General features: G+C 43.4%; 1 pseudogene; it reads right to left on the minus strand.

Moving 5' to 3' along the window:
- Positions 1-281: 281 nt before the first annotated feature.
- Positions 282-2,283, minus strand: LOC101969910 (E3 ubiquitin-protein ligase TRAF7 pseudogene; annotated as a pseudogene).
- Positions 2,284-14,870: the final 12,587 nt, after the last annotated feature.

The raw sequence follows: 14,870 nt of genomic DNA on the forward strand, positions 1-14,870 counted from the left end.
TTGGGAATAAAGAGCTGCTGTTTGAATCTACAAGGTGTGTGGTGGCTCGTGATTTGGGGCCCAGCCAGACTGCGGCAGCCCATAGTTCAGTTGGGGTGGGGAGAAAGAGTTGGCTGGGCAAGTGTCGTATCTGGCACCCAGAGAAGAGCTTGGGTGTTGCCCTAACTGCAATGAGACAGGGCCAAGTTGAGTAGAGGGAGGTTAAGGGAGTGAGGGCAGGGAGGGGACTACCTGGCCACATGACTCTATCTGCTCCTACAGGGCAGAAGAAGCTCTAGGGCCACCCCGTGTTGCTAGCTTGGCTCAGACAGGCCCACAGGGAGTAAAGGCCTGGTTTGAATTCTGTTAGCATGTCCAAACCTTCACAGTGCTATCCACAGCTCCTGAGAAGAGCCAGCCCCAGGACACAGCCAGTGCAGTCACACACTACCCTGGTGGCAGAGTAGGGTCTGGGTGCAGATCATGTTATCCATACTCCAGACCCTGAGGGACTGGTAGTAGGGTGCACTGAAGACTTTGGTCTGGTCTGGTGTCGAGATGACTGCCAGGGCATAGACGGTTCCCACAAGGCCTGTTAGGGTCTGCACTTGCTCCTTGGACTCGATGTCCCAAATATGAATGAGATTCTCATAGGTGCCACAGACAATGTGGTAATTCATCACAGCGATGGAGTAGACACTGCCACCAGACGTCTGTAGGATGTGGATGCAATCGAGGGTCCGGATGTCCCAGATCTTGATTGTTTGGTAGGAGCCACTGTACAAGTAGCTCTGGGCTGCCATCAGGGCCCGCACCCAGTGGTGGAGGCCTGTGAGCTCCTTCTTCAACTTTAGTTCAGTACCCACGATGTCCCAGACCTTAATGGCCTTCAGGGAGCCACTGAAGAGCAGTTGTGAGAGGACACAAGTGTGCACACAGGGTTGTCATGGGCCTGGATGGTGTTCACCTTCTGCAGGTTCTGGATGTCCCACACAATGATAGTGCAATCTGCAGAGCCACTATAGGGCTTGCACCCCTGGATGCAGAGAGCTAGCACAATGCCGTCATGGCCCTCTAGTGTCTTCTGGCACTTGTAGGTGGTACAGGTGTCTCATACCTTGATGGTCTTGTCAGAGGAACCAATGAAGAGCAGGTCACCCATGGAGTAGACACAGAGACACCAGACAAGGCCCTGGTGGCCACAAAAGTCCTTTTGAACTTGAAGATCAGCTGAGGGTCATGGGATCCTAGGATGCCCATGTTCAGCCTTGTGTTGATGTGGGGCAGCTCATCATTCAACATGGATGCATCCCTCCAGAACTCCATGAGGTCCTCACTGAGTTTGCTCTGATTTTCATCCAGGACATCAAACTTGAGCTCGAGGCTCTTCTCTAGCTGGTCAATCTCAGAGAGCTTGCCTAGCATGGAGCGCAGGAAGGCTATCTCCTGGTCCTTTTGTGCCAGGGCCACATGCATGTCATAGAAGTTGTCATCTATCTGCTGCAAGAACTCCTTCAGGCCCTCAAACCTGTATGTCTCTAGATGTGTCTCATATGTGTCCTGGTTCCTGATGAAGGTGCACCGTACTTGGAGTGGGGACACTTGATGTGCTCCCATTCTTTGAGGTGGGCTTCCAGGTTCATCTCGAGGAGGGGTGGGAAACTCGTATTGTTGGGGCAGCGCACAGGCCTGTAGTCACAGCCGCCCTAGTGATCCTTTCGGGCACTAAGCTTGATGGTGAAAGGACACCCTCGGGGGTCCACCTCCACGACACTGGGCTTCCCTGCACCCACCACACAGCAGCCTTGCCTGCAGTGGATGAAGAGCTCCCCAATTTGTTCGGCCACTGGGATGTTGTTCACCACCACTGTCAATTTGGCATTGTCCACGGGACACTTCTCTGACTTCAAGGCGCATCTTCTACAGAACGTGTGGCCACAGGTGGTGATCACAGGGTCCTTGAATACACCACAGCAGAGTTGCCGGCACAACTTCACCGAGGGCTGCTCAGCAAATACCAGTGGCTCCGGCTCCTCTTCTTCCTCAGGCAGTGAGAATGTGGAGCGCAAGGACATGCTGGACTCAGAATGCAGGGAGCCGACGGAGATGGCCGAATCAGAGGGACGAGGGGTGCTGATGGGGGGGCATGCTGTCTCCCTCATCCCGTGGGGTATAGGCGAGGGTGCTGGAAGAGGAAGGTATTCTGCGGTGCTGCTTTTAAGTACTGGTCCCATCGGCTTTCGTGATGGTGGTGACAGCCTAGAAGGCGGGTCCAACGGTTGTTTCCATTCTGGTCCCCGTGCTGAGGTCTGGGGAGGGAAGGTTGGCAGGCTCACCAGGGAAGCGGTTGTAGCGGACACTCTTGCCTGAGCTCCTGCTCTAGAGAGGCATCCAGGGTCCTTGGGCATCGTCCCCGCCCGCGCCTGCCCGGGAGCGGCAGCGCCATCTGTTGGCTTCATCGTGCCCCCGCGGCCGCTGGCCGGGAAAGGGACAGGAGGCTCCATCCGGAAGCGCTGGGGCGAGGGCATAACTTCACATTTTTGCATTTGTACATGATGTGGAGTTACACTGGTAATGCATTCACATATGAAACTTGGAACCTTTTTAAAAAAACATTTTTTAGTTGTTGATGGACATTTATTTTTGTTTATTTGTATATGGTGCTGAGAATCAAACCCAGTGCCTCACACATGCTAGGCAAGCCCTCTTCCACTGAGCTACAACTCCAGCTCAATGTGGAAACTTTGGATAATGTGAATTGGTTTGAATTGTGTTTCTGTCAACTACAATGTAACGAGTAGTTTTTTTTTTCATACAGAGATTAATTTATTAAACCTTGGCTTCATTAGGACTTGTGGTAGAGATACCAGGATTCACAGTTGAGGGCTGAGACCCAGCTTATTGTCAGGCAGAAAGAGGAGTGTGCAGCCCCTGCAGAATTAGCCCACACCCATGTGTTATGAGGTAGTGTCCATGGAAGAGATGACATAGCACTAAGTACCGCAGGACCCCACAGTGCTTGCAATAAAAAGTGGTACCACACGGAAAGTGGGAGCCAGTTGGGGACCACTGATACAGCTTCTCCCAAGGCCCACTTGAAACAAAAGAGAGACATGGATGGTGGAGAAAACTTACCAGTAAAACTGAATGCCAGAATCTGAGCAGAATCCTTGCTGTTTATAAGATAGAGAAGCTGGATGGAGAAAAGGCTATGAAGAATTGACCTCTAGAATGAGAGGACACCTGAACAAAGAAAATACACTGTAAAAATGAATTGCTCATGCCCAACAGGTTGCCTCTGACTCACAGGCAATCACTGTGGTAACTAATATTGGATTTTACTTCTGTTGACTTGTTTAGTGCTTTTAAAATATTTTAAAATGCTGCTTCTGATATCTATTGTCGTTATTTCTTTAAAAATTTTGCATTCCACTATTAGAAGGCCTATTTTATCTTTTGTTTTAATTTTTAAGAAAGTTTAAAAATTTTTTTTTAGTCATAGAGGGACACAGTATCTTTATTTTGTTTATTTATTTTTACATGGTGCTGAGGATTGAACCCAGTGCCTCCATTGTGCAAGGCAAGCACTTTGCCACTGAGCCACAACCCCAGCCCATAGAAGGCCTATTTTAAATCTAAATAGCAGTTATTTTTGTTTATTATTATCGTGTGTGTGTGTGTGTGTGTGTGTGTGTGTGTGTGCATGTGTGTGTGTGTTGTGCTGGGGATGGAACCAGGGCTAGATAAGTGCTCTACTGGTGAGGTATATCCCCAGCCCTAGTGGTTACTTTGAAATATTGCAAACACTGTCCTTTAACTTGTGTCTCCCTGAGAAACCTCAGACTCTGATTCCACAGCCTCCTTTGAGGGGTTTCATCATGCCTGGAGCCGTATGACCATATGATCTGTAGTAAAAATGGAATTGCTCATTGCAAATGCTCAATCCTCCCTGTAAACATGTCCTTTGCTAAGCAATTTACTTGTCCCTCCACCACCTCCCGACTCAGTAAGAGGTAGAATACACCTCCCACCATATTGGCAGAAAATAAAGTGGGCATAATTAACAAGATACAGGTTCTTTTTTTTATTGGTTGTTCAAAACATTACAAAGCTCTTGACATATCATATTTCATACTTTAGATTCAAGTGGGTTATGAACTCCCAATTTTACCCCAAAACAGATTGCAGAATCACATCAGTTACACATCCACATTTTTACATATTGCCATATTAATGACTGTTGTATTCTGCTACCTTTCCTATCCTCTACTATCCCCCTCCCCTCCCACCTTCTCTCTCTACCCCATCTGCTATAATTTAATTCTCTCCCTTGTTTTTTTCCCTTTCCCCTCACAACCTCTTATATGTTATTTTGTATAACAATGAGGGTCTCCTTCCATTTCCATGCAGTTTCCCTTTTCTATCCCTTTCCTTCACACCTCATGTCTCTGTTTAATGTTAATCTTTTCCTCTTGCTCTTCCTCCCTGCTCTGTTCTTAGTTGCTCTCATTATATCAAAGAAGACATTTGGCATTTGTTTTTTAGGGATTGGCTAGCTTCACTTAGCATAATCTGCTCTAATGCCATCCATTTCCCTGCAAATTCCATGATTTTGTCATTTTTTGGTGCTGAGTAATACTCCATTGTGTATAAATGCCATATTTTTTTATGCATTCATCTATTGAAGGGCATCTGGGTTGGTTCCACAGTCTAGCTATTGTGAATTGTGCTGCTATGAACATCGATGTGGCAGTATCCCTGTAGTACGCCCCTTTAAAGTCTTCAGGGAATAGTCTGAGAAGGGCAATAACTGGGTCAAATGGTGGTTCCATTCCCAGCTTTCCCAGGAACCTCCATACTGCTTTCCCAATTGGCCACACCAATTTGCAGTCCTACCAGCAATGTACAGAATACCCTTTTCCCCACATCCTCGCCAGCACTTGTTGTTGTTTGATTTCATAATGGCTGCTAATCTTACTGGAGTGAGATGGTATCTTAGGGTGGTTTTGATTTACATTTCTCTGACTGCTAGAGATGGTGAGCATTTTTTCATGTACTTGTTGATTGATTGTATGTCCTCCTCTGTGAAGTGTCTGTTCAGGTCCTTGGCCCATTTGTTGATTGGGTTATTTGTTATCTTATTGTTTAATTTTTTGAGTTCTTTGTATACTCTGGATATTAGGGCTCTATCTGAAGTGTGAGGAGTAAAGATTTGTTTCCAGGATGTAGGCTCCCTATTTACTTCTCTTATTGTTTCTCTTGCTGAGAAAAAACTTTTTAGTTTGAGTAAGTCTCATTTGTTGATTCTTGTTATTAACTCTTGTGTTATGGGCGTCCTATTAAGGAATTTGGAGCCCGACCCCACAATATGTGGATTGGAGCCAACATTTTCTTCTATCAGGCACAGAGTCTCTGATTTGATATCAAGCTTTTTGATCCATTTTGAGTTAACTTTTGAGCATGGCGAGAGAAAGGGATTCAGATTCATTTTGTTGCATATGGATTTCCAGTTTTCCCAGCACCATTTGTTGAAGATGCTATCCTTTCTCCATTGCATGCTTTTAGCCCCTTTATCAAATATAAGAAAGTTGTAGTTTTGTGGATTGGTCTCTGTGTGCTCTATTCTATACCATTGGTCCACCCATCTTTTTTTGGTACCATTACCATGCTTTTTTTGTTACTATTGCTCTGTAATATAGTTTGAAATCTGGTATCGCTATACCGCCTGATTCACACTTCCTGCTTAGAATTGCTTTTGTTATTATGGGTCTTTTGTTTTTCCATATGAATTTCAGATTGCTTTATCTATTTCTACAAAAAATGTCGTTGGGATTTTGATTGGCATTGCATTGAACCTATAGAGAACTTTGGGTAATATCGCCATTTTGATGATGTTAGTTCTGCCTATCCATGAACAGGGTATATTTTTCCATCTTCTAAAGTCTTCTATTTCTCTCTTTAGGGTTCTGTAGTTTTCATTGTATAAATCTTTCACCCCTTTTGTTAGGTTGATTCCCAAGTATTTTATTTATTTTGAGGATATTGTGAATGGGGTGGTTTTCCTCATTTCCATTTCAGAAGATTTGTTACTGATATACAGGAATGCCTTTGATTTATGCATGTTTATTTTATATCCTGCCACTTTGCTGAATTCATTTATTAGCTCTAGTAGTTTCTTTGTAGACCCTTTTGGGTCTGCTAGGATAGTATCAGATCATCTGCAAATAGTGATAATTTAAGTTCTTCTTTTCCTATTTTTATGCCTTTAATTTCTTTCATCTGTCTAATTGCTCTGACTAGTATTTTGAGAACTAAATTGAATAGAAGTGGTGAGAGAGGGCATCCCTGTCTTGTTCCAGTTTTTAGAGGGAATGCCTTCAGTTTTTCTCCATTCAGAATGATGCTAGCCTGAGGCTTAGCATAGATAGCTTTTACAATGTTGAGGTAAGTTCCTGTTATCCCTAGTTTTTCTAGTGTTTTGAACATAAAGCGATGCTGTACTTTGTCAAATGCTTTTTCTGCATCTATCGAGATGATCATGTGGTTCTTATCGTTAAGTCTATTGATGTGGTGAATATCATTTATTGATTTCCATATATTTAACCAGCCTTGCATCCCAGGGATGAATCCTACTTGATCATGGTGCACAATTTTTTTGATATGCTTTTGTATTTGATTCGCCAGGATTTTATTGAGGATTTTTGCATCTAAGTTCATTAGAGATATTGGTCTGTAGTTTTCTTTCTTTGAAGTGTCTTTGTCTGGTTTCGGGATCAGGGTGATGTTGGCCTCATAGAATGAATTTGGAAGAGCCGCTTCTTTTTCTATTTCTTGAAATAACTTGAAAATTATTGTATTAATTCTTCTTTGATGGTTTTGTAAAACTCTGCTCTATATCCATCCAGTGCAGGGCTTTTCTTGGTTCATAGTCTTTTGATGTCTTCTTCTATTTCCTCCTTTGTTATTGGTCTGTTTAAATTGTGTGTATCTTCCTGACTCAATCTGGGCAAATCATATGACTTAAGAAATTTATTGATACCTTCACTATCTTCTATTTTATTGGAATATAGGGTTTGAAAATAATTTCTAATTATCTTCTGTATTTCTGTAGATTCCATTTGATATTTCTTTTTTCTTCCCGTATGCTAGTAATTTGAGTTCTCTCTCTTCTTCTCTTTGTTAGCATGGGTAAGGGTCTGACAATCTTATTTTTTTTTCAAAGAACCAACTTTTAGTTTTATCAATTTTTTCAATGGTTTTTTAAAATTTCAATTTCATTGATTTCTGCTCTGATTTTAATTATTTCTTGCCTTCTGCTACGTTTGCTTTTGTTTTGCTCTTCCTTTTCTAAGGTTTTGAGATGAAGTGTGAGCTCATTTATTTGTTGTTTTTTTCATTTTTTGAGGAATTAACTCCAGGCAATGAATTTCCCTCATAAAACTGCTTTAATTGTGTCCCATAGATTCCGATATGTTGTGTCTGTATTTTCATTTATCTCTAAAAATTTTTTGATTTCCTCCTTTATGTCTTCTGTAACCCTTTGATCATTCAGTAATATATTGTTCATTTTCCAGGGGATGCAGGATTTTTCCTTCCTTCTTTTATCATTGATTTCCAGTTTCATTCCATTATGATTAGATAAGATGCATGGTATTATCTCCACACCTTTATATTTACTGAGAGTCGCCCTATGACATAATATGTGGTCTGTCTTTGAGAAGGATCTATGTGCTGCTGAGAAGAACGTGCATCCACTTATTGATTGTTGATATATTCTATATATGTCGGTTACGTCTAGGTTATTGATTGTGTTATTGAGTTCTATAGTTTCTTTATTCAGCTTTTGTCTGGAGGATCTGTCCAATGGAGAGAGCGGTGTGTTGAAGCCACCCATAATTATTATGTTGTGGTCTATTTGACTCTTGAACGTGAGGAGAGTTTGTTTTATGAAAGTTGCAGCACCATTGTTTGGTGCACACATATTGATAATTGTTATGTCTTGTTGGTGGATGGTTCCTTTTAACAGTATATAGTGTCCTTCTTTATTCCTTTTGATTAACTTCGATGTGAAGTTGAGTTTATTTGATATGAGTATTGCCACTCCTGCAAAAAAATTCTGTTTTTGTTTAGGTGATGAGGTTGCTTGTAGCCTGTTTCACCTTGAGGAAGGTCCTTCCTGTTAGAGCAGGAAGTTAATCCAGAGGAAACAACCTTGAGAGATAGAGTGAGGTGTGACAACCTATTTGAATTGGCAAGTTCAGCCATGCCTGGATCCTGATCACTCCTTGGAACATTTTTTTTTTTTTTTTTAGGAATTGAACCAAAGGTCTCTTAACCACTGAGACACATATTCAGTTCTTTTAAATATTTTATTTAGACATAGGGTCTCACTGAGTTGCTTAGGGCCTCCCTCAATTGCTGAGGCTAACTTTGAACTCACAATCCTCTCGTCTCAACTTCCTGAGATGCTGGGATTACTGTCATGCCCCACCACACTCTGCACCTCTTGGAAACATTTTTTCTATACTTTTAAATTTCTTCTTTTCAGTTTTATGTGACAGTAGAGTATATTTTGACATATTGTACATAGAGTATAACTTTGCATTTTTGTGGTTGTACATTATGTGGAGTTACATTGGTAGTGTATTCACATATGAAACTAGAACCTGTTTTAGAAAACATTTTTTAGTTGTTGATGGACATTTATTTTTATTTATTTGTATATGGTGCTGAGAATCAAACCCAGTGCCTCACACCTGCTAGGCAAGCCCTCTTCCACTGAGCTACAACTCTAGCCCAATGTGGAACCTTTGGATAATGTGAATTGGTTTGAATTGTGTTTCTGTCAACTACAATATAAAAAGTAGTTTTTTCATACAGAGATTAATTTATTAAAACCTTGCTTCATTAGGACCTGTGGTAGAGATACCAGGATTCACAGTTGAGGGCTGAGACCCAGCTTATTGTCAGGCAGAAAGAGGAGTGTGCTGCCCCTGCAGAATTAGCCCACACCCATGTGCGATGTGGTAGTGCCCATGGAAGAGATGATATAGCACTAAGTACTGCAGGACCCCACGATGCTTTCAATAAAAAGTTGTACCACACAGAAAGTGGGAGCCAGTTGGGGACTACTGATATAGCTTCTCCCAAAGGCCCACTTGAAACATTAGAGAGACATGGATGGTGGAGAAATCTTACCACGGAAACTAAATGCCAGAATTTGAGCGGAATACTTGCTTTTTATAAGATAGAGAAGCTGGATGGAGAAAGGCTGTGAAGAATTGACCTCTAGAATGAGAGGACACATGAAGAAAGAAAATACTTTGAACTGCCTGACAGGTTACCTCTGACTCACAGGCAATCACTGTGGTAACTGATGTTGGGTTTTGCTTCTGTTGACTTGTTTAATGCTTTTAAAATATTTAAAAATTCTGCTTCTGATATCTACTGTCCTCTTTCTTCAAAAATTTTGCATTCCCCTATTAGAAGGCCTATTTTATTTTTTATTTTAATTTTTTAAGAAAGTTAAAGAATTTTTTTTTAGTTATAGAGGGACACAGTATCTTTATTTTGTTTATTTATTTTTACATGGTGCTGAGGATTGAACCTAGTGCCTCACATGTGCAAGGCAAGCACTTTGCCACTGAGCCACATCCCCAGCCCCTAGAAGGCCTATGTTAAATCTAAATAGCAGTTATTTTTGTTTTTTATTATCATGTGTGTGTGTGTGTGTGTGTGTGTGTGTGTGTGTATGTATGTGTGTGTATGTGTGTTCCATAAGTACTCATTAAATTATTTTTATGCAACTCTGTATGGATAAAATAATGTAATACTTCAAAACATTATAGGAGTTCTGAAATTTTTCTTCCAAACAAGGGAGAGCATGTCAACCCCAAAGACTAAGAGAGACATATATCTGAAGAAATATTTACTGTGGGATTTAGAATTATTTTTCAGGAAGGTTTTCACAGACATCACTAGGATTCTGCAAGTAAGAGCCAGAAAGAATGGCTGAGATGAAAAGGTGCTAGTAAACTCAGTGTGGTGGTACATACTGGGTCCCACCTACTTGGGGGGCTGAGAGAGTAGGATCCCAATTGGAGTCCAGCCTGGGCAATTTAGCAGACCTTGTCCCAAAATCAAACAAAAAGGGATGTGGGTGTGTGTACTCAATGGTGTGGTAGAGCACTGGCAGAGCATGTGTGAGGCCCTGGGTTCAATAATCTTCAGTATTGAGCATGAGTCAATAGTGAAATTACCCAATAAAATGTGGTAACCATCAATTGAAATCATCCTTTACTTCTTTTAAAATTGCCTGTGCCACCCCTGGAGAGCACATCTACCTTACTAACCACTGTATTTCCTGTGCAAGTTAGTAGCTCAGTACCTGTGACAGATATAAGTGGGGAGTGAGGGCTCCAAACAGGGTCACAGAACACCAAGCTCAGGAGGCCCTCACACACTGCTGCTGTTTAGGGCATACTCTGAACAGGGAGGGTTGGGGTGGACTCAAGCAGTTTATTCCAGGGAGGCAGGGATTGGGCCAGCCAGGCTGGGGTCCTGGAGCAAGCAGGAATGACCTGGCAGTCAGTGGAGGGACGCTCAGTGATCTGAGCCCTGCGGAAATGAGAAAGGGAGTGAGGACTTGGCCAGAAGCAAGCAGGTCCCTCAACAAGTGTACCTTATGCTGTGCCACCTCCTTTTTCCTCCAGTTGGCACAAATGAAACTAATAGTGTAACCCAAAGATTGGTCTTTGTCTCCTATGCCAATTCATGCCAATTTAATAATGAGGACACAGTTTTGAGAAAAAGGAAAAGTCATTTTATTGTTTGCTAGGAAGGTGAAACACAGGGGAATCCTGTCCCAGAGGCTGTGATTCTGCCCATCAGGGAAAACAGAGGGCTTATAAAGAAGCTCTTCAAAACCTACTTTCCAGGTGTGCCTGAGAGGGGGTCTCAGGGCATCTGGATAGTGTGTTAGGATTCACTTGTTAATTTGGGAGATAGTCTCTTTCTGGAAACTCTGGCAGACATCTCCTTCCTGTGGAGCAAGATAACTCAAGGCAATCTTATTCCTTGTCCCCAGGTTAGGAGGGGGAGGACAAAGAGAAAAAGAAAAACATGTCCCTTTTCAAAATAGGCCTGAGAGCAAGGAGGTCTATAGTCTTACCCTGAATTTCTCAAGTTCTAAATTAATAGTGTTCACTAGGTGTACACCACACAGCACCATCTCCAGGCAGGAGGCAACTACCAGCAAGAAGAAGAGCATCACATTCCAGGGAACCACTTTGAGTGGCTCCTCACACACATTCCAGGAAACATCATTCTTCAAGTAAGCGCCTCTGTGGACAGGTAGGGTCCAGTGAGTGAAGGAGGTCACAGGGCACCCTACCCTCACCCACAGTCCCCTCCACTCACAGGATGAAAATTTCAAAAGTTAGTTAGACCCACGTGGTGGGAATTCTCCTGAAGCTCAGTGGCACCCAGGGTCCTGGCCCCCATGGGAAGAGCATGGCTGTTTCTCAAAATAGACTCAAGAATGAGGTCTGATTTGTTAGAACATTGCATCATTCGGCCTCAACTTTTTTTTTTGCCTCAACATTTGACTCATTGATGAGGAAACAATCAAGGAAGTTCCATGAAGAATCCATTTTTAAAATGTATTTGTGTTCTTGTTTTCGTTCATCAATTGGAGGTCAAAGAAGTTCTTTTTTTTTTTTTTTTGTACCAGGGAATGAACTCAGGGCCACTCAAGCACTGAGGCACATTCCAAGCCACCCCCACCCTTTTCTTTAAAATATATTTTAGGGAAGATTGTGGTGAATAGAGTACAACACCCCATGTACCGAGTCACTGCGCAGGTGATTAGCGAGTTTAGAATGGCCAGAAGCTATCTTGTTAGGAATGTGCAGCAAAATTGGGGTGCACTGAAACCTAGAGGAAGAATTTCAATACCCGAGGATCAGTTACTGTGGCTCAATTGCGAGTGAACTGTGCTCCTGGAGATTCAGGCTTATTGATCAGTAGCTTGCCCCGCATCCGGAGCCTGCGTACAGAAGTGCCAGCAACACAGAGAAACGGTGCTACGGATTCTGTGGGGTCCGGCCAACTGTGCCGTCACAGTGCTCCAGGCTGAGTTCTGGGTTTGAGACAGGGGAGAGAAACAGTCCAGATCTGCCCTCCACACCAGACACCCCACCGAGGAAGCCAGCGGCCACCATATTGGAGAGCTGACATCACCATCACCAGTTTCCGACAGATCCGACCCCATTGCAGCAAGTTCAGCGATAGAACAGGTGTGTGACATTTAGCCCTTCTCCCATACAGCGGGGAAATTGCATAAAATCTCTCCCCGGCTTTCCGGGGGCATGATTATCAGAGTGAATGTGAATACAGTCATGGGGAAAGGTAAAGGCACCTGACCTCCAACTCCCCCCTCCCACCAGCACCTAAAACAAAACCTGTCTCGCCAGCTCTCAGAGGAGTGCCTATTGGAGGGAATCAAAACAATAGGGAGCCGGTTCCCTATAGCCTCTCTCCACATCCAGGAAACTGCACGTCCAGAGTGTAGCTTGAACTGTGGAAAGGTATCACACTGGGGAAGGCCTGTCTGGCAAGAGAAGCAAGGAGACTTGAGGCCAAGAATAAACCTAAGTGAACAGGATTGGAGAGACACCAGGTGGGGGAGGAGGGAATGGCCTCATAGGATTGTTTCCTACAGCCCAAGGCCAAAATCTTGGTCCGGTGGGTATAGCTCCACCTATGGGAAGCGAAGAAAATAGAAGCCTAACAGTGCTTTTTTTCTCTCTCTCTCTTTTTTTTTAAATTGTAATTTTTAGGATTCCACCTTTTGGGTCCCCTTCTTCCTCCGGGAGAAGTCTTTTCTTCTGTCCTTTAATAAATTTCTAATCTCTACTCTGACCTTGCCTCGGCGTGCTTCTTTGGTGTTATTCTTCAACATCGGGGAGCAAGAACTCGTCACTGGTCAACAGCGGTAACATATTGGAGGTCCCATACCGAGATATTCTACACCGAGGTAAGCGCCTCTCTACGCACCCCATGTCTGTTTTAGGTGCATCTTTCTCTCTTTCTTTCTGGAGGTAAGGTGGGCACCCGACGGCTACTTAAACGCAATTAGTGCGCCGCCACTCTACAAGACTCGGGTGAGAGGTTTCTCGGCCTAGGCAGCTCTCAATCACCTGTTCTGTACAGAGCAGGCATGTTGGGTTCTGCCAAAGCCGCTTCCAACTTTTCTGTCTGGGCCTGGAGAGCAATTGGCGTGAGTACACAGTGTCCGGAATCCCGGTCTGCCTCGGATGCGTGGAGGTGGAGGAAGGAGTTTGGAACAACTGCGGAATCCCGGTCTGGGCTACTCTCAGACGCTTCCAAAGGTTCCTTTCTCTTGAGCCCCCTTCCGAAAGCCCCCAGGGGTATCTAGGGTGATTGGTAGATGAATGGCACTGAGGAAAAACTCCAATTACATTTGCCTCCGTATTGGCCATGCAACACTCCCAACCCCGCATCCATTCCTCCTGGATGCTTCCCTTCCTTCGCAGGTCAGAAACATTACCAATTCAGGTTGTAGGACTGAGAAAAAGGCATGGGATAATTAGTAAGATCTGCCCAGGTTCCCTAAGGTGCATAGGTAACTTTCAATAGTTTGTTTTACCGCCCAATGCTTAAAATGTGCTGTGTTCCTTAAGCTGCTAAGAGAAACATTTTTAGAATCAACTCCTCTGGTAATCTGCTAGTCTACAGAGCAAAGACAACAACAAAAGAGCACAGGATTCTCTTTTGCAATGGGTATTTAGTGGTCGGGAGGAAAGCAGTAAGGCTTAAGTCTGAATCCTCCCAGGGTCTTTGGCACAGGGCAAACTGAGACCCTAGCACTTTGCTAAAGGGAACCAGAAACCCCTTGGCAAAGCCAGGTGAGAGACAGGTTTTAGGAAGCTCAAGGTTAGGGAGATGTCCCTAAGGAGAACAGTTTTCTCCGGCGCAGCATGGGCGCCTGAGTCCTGTTTTCCTCACTCAGACAGGAGCTTCTCTCTCCAATACGCTAGGTGCGCCACTATAGCCTGCGTATTCAAAAATTGGGATAAATTTGAACCTCAGACGCTCAAGAACAAGCGCCTCATTTTCTTGGCCTGGCCTCAATACAAACTCTCTGATGGAGAAACCATCTTTTTACAGTTTGATAAAATTTACAAAAAGAAAATGGTGTGAGGTGATGTATGTTCAGATTTTTTTTGCTCTAAGGGAAAATCCTAAATTATGCCAACAGTGTAAAGTAGACTTAGCTATGATATCTGCCATGAAGAGAAAAAATCTTGGACTCACTGAGGAAAAAGAATCAGAGAAAAATTTGGGCCGATCAAAGTACACACACCCCTCCGCCTTTAAGACCTAAGGCAGATTAAAAACTGACTCTACTGGAAGGTTAGGAGATAAGCCAGATTGCCTGGGATTGGATCTATTCAAAGGAGCTAATCTTGCAAGTGAAGGGGAAACTGAGGAATTCCCAGCAGCTGCCAGAGCCTTTTTCGCTTTGGGGAAATTTCCTCATTCTTTCTCTGCACTGCAAGGATTACTCCACCTAAATGCAGTAAAGTCAGTCACACTGAGACCCTATGTGAGAACATCTGGTCCACTCATAGGAAACCTAAGGTGCCACTGATAGGAGTCATAATTAAATGAAGGTTCAAAACCTGGAGAGATATTTTCTTATCTGGTCTGTTTTAAAGGTTATAGATTGTTTCTTGGGGATGATTTTGGCTAAATGTGCTTTTTTGTTACAATCTGGTATCTGAATGGGTTTCTGAAGCATTGCACAATCTTACAGTTAAAAGTTAGGGTTAGGTAATTGTTTAGTTTGTGATTTCAGATAGTTCATA

This window comes from Ictidomys tridecemlineatus, chromosome 3 (assembly GCF_052094955.1).
Source record: "Ictidomys tridecemlineatus isolate mIctTri1 chromosome 3, mIctTri1.hap1, whole genome shotgun sequence".
NCBI classification, from domain to species: domain Eukaryota; kingdom Metazoa; phylum Chordata; class Mammalia; order Rodentia; family Sciuridae; genus Ictidomys; species Ictidomys tridecemlineatus.